Source organism: Fukomys damarensis, unplaced genomic scaffold (genome assembly GCF_012274545.1).
Source record: "Fukomys damarensis isolate Sample0158 unplaced genomic scaffold, DMR_v1.0_HiC HiC_scaffold_1, whole genome shotgun sequence".
Lineage (NCBI taxonomy): Eukaryota > Metazoa > Chordata > Mammalia > Rodentia > Bathyergidae > Fukomys > Fukomys damarensis.
Genome location: NW_022900913.1, coordinates 38,076,734 through 38,082,915, shown reverse-complemented (window position 1 = coordinate 38,082,915; position 6,182 = coordinate 38,076,734). Strand labels below are relative to the sequence as shown.

General features: G+C 31.5%; 1 long non-coding RNA gene across 1 annotated transcript in view; it reads left to right on the top strand.

Moving 5' to 3' along the window:
- Window positions 1-1,265: 1,265 nt before the first annotated feature.
- Window positions 1,266-6,182, top strand: part of LOC117286587 — a 26,938-nt gene continuing 22,021 nt past the window's right edge. The window contains exon 1 of the long non-coding RNA XR_004517757.1: window positions 1,266-1,445. This is a non-coding gene — a long non-coding RNA (uncharacterized LOC117286587). The remainder of the gene's footprint in view (window positions 1,446-6,182) is intronic.

Sequence of the window (6,182 nt, the reverse complement as noted above, 5' to 3'; positions counted from 1 at the left end):
AAAAGATTGGTTGCTTAAATTCACTATCTACAAGGATAAGCATTATATCATGTTCCCTTTCCTTACTAGCTTGTCAAGTTGTGTTCTGGGGTGATAATAATTTGGGTGGAGTGAGTTAATTTCCTTCCGTATCTGGCAGTATGAATCAGATTTAAATTCTCTCCATCTCATATTTCTCATCTCTTCTCTCTGAATTCAATTTCCATTCACGCTCTCACTCATATTGGTTGGCATTATGTACTGAAGGAAATCTCAAATATGGCTGATCAATTTTCATCCAAAAGTGAATCTAAATGCTTTAGGAAGCAAATTTATCTTTTCTGTTGCTTTTCAATCCATATAGTAAATGAGCTAGAGAAATGTTCATAATTCTTTCCGTGTTGCCCTGTTTACAGAATTGAGAAATAGTTACGCGCCCGCGTGGGTAGCATTGCACAAAGCCGATAGAATTGCCTTCCTTCTTCTAGCTTAATAAGTAAATTCTGTGGAGTATAAAAAGGAACCTTTTCATGAAGCAAGTTAGATTTATACTAGTCATTTACATATTTAATGTAATCTTTAATTGGTGTGTTTAAAATAAATATATTGCTAAAGGACAAAATATCCTAAAACTAAAAAGTAATCATCTGTAAGTAAAAAAGAGAACTTTCAGTTTTTAATGCAAAAGAGAAGAAGTGAACATGCTTTCCTTAGCAAACCTACGCATCCCTCGAGGGACATCAAACGCCCATAAAACTAATTTGTCCCACTTCATGTTTACAAGTTAATAATTGAGTACAAAACATCCACAGCATATTGACAAGGCTTCCACTTGCTTCTCTGTTGAATAGCATATACAGCCTCTGACTAATCCTTCTCAGTTTTGAAAAAAAAAAAAAAAACCACCGGCGAGGATCAGTCAATATTGTGTCGTTTCAGTATTAGTACATTTGCCCACAAAATCCTACATAGATGGAGATAAAAGCCCTACAACAAGCAAAGTGGACATTTTTTTCCTTTGCCACAAAATATTGATGAAGTGCTTCATTGAGGGGGAGATCTCATTAATTATTTGATTTACAGAAAAAGAAGGCCGAGAGAAGTGAGTGCCTGGCTAATACCATGATGTACCATCTTGAGACTTAAGATCTTTTTAATGTATTCATCAGGGGTGCGCCTGAAAGGGGAAAGAGTGAGCTGAATGGGTCCATTAATTTAATTGAAGCAAGCTCAGACAAGAGATAAAACATCCCAGCCTGCTCCTTTTCATGAGTATGAGCGCAGGAGTAAGCAGGCAGAGATCCAAACACACCCAAAAGAAATAAAGATGCATAGCGACTCCACAGACTTCAAGGCCATGGGATCTCAGCAGATGCAGAGGTGAATTAACCCTGAAGAATCCCTCTTCGCGCACTGCGGGCACTGTCTAGGCCTTCTTGGGAAACTGAATTACCCTGAGGTTGCGTGTAAGTAATTTAGATCTCCTAAGGAAAAGTTGAATTTGTTCTTCTCCCCTTACCGCTCCCTCCCAAACTTCTCATATATGCTCCATGTCTGCTCTTCAAAGTCAGAGATGGAGGAGAGAAAATGGACTTCCACAGATCTCAGAATCAAGCTTTAAATGATGCTGTTCTCCTGCAGCTATCTGGTTTTGAAATGTACCTGTCAGAAAATTCTTTTAGTCATAAAGAGGATGAGGCCTTAGTGCACTCAACATGTCTTTCAGTGAGCGATTGTACACAGCACATTAATTCCATCCCTGGCTCTGCATAAGAACACAAACAGGGATGTCTCTGCCCTAAGTACAAAGACTATCTATTGCGACTTACCCCATCTGAAAACAAAAAGGAAATAAGATGTTTAATCAAAATTAATTTAGATATTTATAAAACTCTTATGTATCCTGTTTTAGAGATAAAGTCATCATGTACACATTGTTGAATATAAACTAGCTTTTCATAAAAATCTATGAAAAATTGGCATTGAAAGGTCCCATCAAATTGCTTTCCACAGATGGGAATAAATGAATAATTTTCAGAAGAAATGTAGCATCTTTTAGTCAAATCAGATAATGTTCAATATTATAATTTTAATGGCAATGATAAGATTGCTGAATAAAGGTGCTACTGTGGTTTGCCATATAAATTTGAAACTGATTACAAAGTTCAAGAAGAAGTCTACACTAATTATTGAAGTAATTGAATTTTCACATCATACTGTTTACAGAGTATCCAAGAGCTTTTTCAGCTTTTCTTTTAATTTTCATTAATTTTATTCTTTAAGTGAAAACAGAGTGTATTTCCTGATACAAAGAAAAATCTTTCTTGCTTTGAAAATTATTTCATCAGTAGAAACATTTTCTCCAAATACAAATTTAAGTGGAATAATTATTTTATACAAGTGTAAGAAGCACTAATTTTTTATCTACATGAACTCTTACAAATTCAAATACATCACATATGACTTCTGGTAAGCTATGACTTTCAAGTATTTGAATACATAGTTAACTGTTCAAATCATCAAAATAATTTGGAGGAAATGAAATTGTTAGTAGAATGCCTTTTTAAAAAGTCTTTGAAGTAATTAAGAAGAAAACCAAGAATTAAACAACATATGCACAATACCTACATCAACAAATGCAACATCCATCTCCCATGTTTGGGAACTAAGCATCTTTTCTAACATAGAGTTCATCCTGGCTAATTCTTTATTAATTTTATATATTACCTTGATTTATTCAAATTAATTCAGTCTACATGCAATATTACTTATATTCTTCTCTCTTGCTGTGAGTCACTGGAAATTTAAATAAGAGAGCTATGCATTCATACATAACTTGGCAAATATTTAGGATTGCTCTCATATTACATTTAAATTTAAAGATAGTTCACAAACACCATAGGTTTTGCCTCATGAGACTAGATTACTCAATTTTCTTTTGCAAGATGTAATAATAAATTTAGAGTTTAGCTTTAAATCATTAATGCAGATCTTATGCTGTATGAGTTAAAACTGTCCCTCCTGTAAATGTTTCCTCTATTCATAATTATTTAAAATTTTTTATATTATATGATTATTTACTAGTAAATTATATATTTAAATAATTTATATATCATATATTAAATAACACGTTATAAAATTTATTAGAATAATGTATAAAATATGACTACTTTAGGACTATCAAGGTGGCAATTATTTTCATTAATTTTAGTGAAGCTTGTTTTCTATTTGGATGGTAATTAGAGAAATTATTTTTGGGAATATAGTTTTTTTTAGACCTTAATAGTATCATCATAATAAGCAGCAATAATAAATATAAAAGAAACATTAATTTAATTAAATTCCTAAATATGTTTTATTTGATATTGTGTAAACATAACATAATGATTAATAATTATAAAAGTAAACATCCTTAGAATTAGTCAGCTTGGTGTGAAAATGTGTGTAAAGTATTTAATATTTGTGCATCCTAGTTTCTTCATTTATAGAATGGGAATTATAATGTTAATTATAATATTCTATTATGAGTACATTTTGGTATTAACAACATACAATAATTGCAAAATTAAATAAGAAAATCTTAAAGTTGTAAAATTTTGTATAATTGTAATTTAAATATGTGAAATATCTCAAGTAACATTTCATAAACATTATTATTATCATAATTATTTCACAAATGATTATATATTTTATTGGGAAAGTATGGTCAACCTGAACAAAACATGCTTTTTACAGATAACTGTGTTGTGTTTGTTGAAATAATCTCTATTCTTGTTGTATAAACTTCAGTCCTTTTTAAATTTAAATTTAGGATACTAAAATTTTAGTAACTATTTAGGAAAGAGTTGTAAAATATTGATCCTTTTTACTATCAACCACCTCTAATTTTGATTTTTTCCCCTTTAAAATGCAATACTATTGCTACTATTTTATCAAGTATAATTTGGATGAAATATTGTTAGCAAATAAAATATTACTCCTCTGGATTTCAGTGATGTTTGTTTTTATTTATTTAATTAAATTATTGAATTCTATTGGTACATTTAAAGTATACAATATAATGACATTTCTCATCGGAAATCTGCACCTTTACATAATCCATCCTGGTTCTTATTTTTTCCCCATTTCTCTGCCCTCCCTTCAACCCCTCCACCCCACCCTATCTACAATGACTTTGTTTCCATTTTTTTCTTCTTCTCGTATTAATCCCATTCCCATCTTTTTTTCCCTACCCCTCCACCTTCCCCTTCCCCTTTGCACCTTTTCTTCCTATTTCACATTATCTGTTATAACTTTTAGTCCTTACACTTTCAGTTTCTCACACTGGAGAAACTATTCAGTATTTATACATATGTGCCCTATTTATTTCACTTGAGTATCACCTCAACGTGAATCCTTTTAGCTATAAATATCCCTAGATTCTCATTCTTTATGGCTGAGTAGTACTCCATTTTATCTCCAGGGTGATGGGTTCTATGTCATCAGTGTATTTCTTTCTAGACAAGAAGTTGTGTGTTGACTCTGATATATATACTGTTTCCTTTCTGTCAGTAACTTCTGTCAGAATGCACTTTTTTCAGGCCATATATCCCTCTTGGCTACAGCCAATGGTAGTGCAGTTCATTTTTTTTTTTTTTTTTTTGTGTACTGGGGATTGAACTCAGGACCTTGTGCTTGCAAGGCAGGTGGCAGAACCACTGAGCTAAATCCCTGGCCCCATCATTTCTTCTTCTAACCCAATTAATTGCACAATCAAAAAATTATGTAACCTCATTCCCTATGCTTTTATTCCAAAATCTGACCTTTGTACATACGAATAATTCAATAATCAATTAATGCAGCATTATGAGTTTCAGCAGATTTACAGAGGACTCTTCATTGTAGTCTTTCCTTTTTATTTTTACAGTTATTTCTCTAAAGAAAAAAGAATTATGATGTAAAATTTACATCTTTTAAAATAAACTATATCACTTTTCCCTAGGAAGACTAGCTTTTTTAAAAAATGTAGCTTTAGAAGGGAGGGATATAGCTCACTGGTTCTGATGACTGTCTTGCATGGGCAAGATTCTGGGTTCCATCCCCATTACCCCTCCAAATATCTATCTATCTATCTATCCATCCATCCATCCATCCATCCATCCATCCATCCATCTATCTATATCTATCTGTCTATCTATAAATGAACTTTGTGCATTTTTAACATTAATGTGAAAACCTTTGAAAGTACTTTTTAAAATAGATCCTACTCATGTGCTATACCTGGAAGAAGCTATTGATCAAGGAGTCTTCATTAAACTTTAATTTGCAAGAGAACTGAATTGATGAGCGAGATTTAAATGGCCAGTGTCTTTTTTCTCCATTTTGTGATCCGTTTTTAAAAATTATTAAGTAATTGTGTGTCATTTTTTTAGCCAGTTATGAATCCTGCAAAAACAAAAGGTGCTTTAAGAAATGGTACTTAATAGAACATGACATTCTCATCATTTAGGTTACAATTTTTTGCAGTTGATGAGCATAATATATCTATGATAAAATTGATTTAATATAAAATATATTGTGTCTTACAAACCTAGTAACATGCAAAATTATATGCTAGAATTCCAGTTAACAGAGGCAAAGAATGCTCCTTTAATGAAAAAAAAAAAAAAAAACAAGCCGAATAATAACACTCTCTGGAGCACACATACATACATACTGTGGTTTCTTGAACTGTTATCACACACTAACATTGATGTTAATGTTAAAATTATTTTGTTAAATACAGTTTACAATGATGCATTCCCAAATATTTTTGTTAGAGTATCTTGTGTTTCCTACTGAGAATTAAATTTGTTTTCACAAGATTGATATTTTAAAAATAAATAGTATTATGCCTTCTTTAGAAAAGGTGATGACCAAAGAGATTCCATCAATATATACATGTATAATTGTAGCTATTTTAAAACTGCATCATTAATTTTACATATAAATCTGTGTATCTGTAGTAAAAAACGTTTATTAGAGTGGCTGGGCATATAAATGTGCAGTAAATCACTTACTAGCTGTAAGACACACTGAAAATAAGGTTTACTTTATCTAAAGAGTAATAATTTAAGAAATCAATAGGATATCTCTAAAGTTTAAGAGGAAAGTTTGAGCTGGAGATATAAATTTAGGACTGCTTTAAATATGCATGGCATCGCTGGGGATTTAGCTCAGTGATT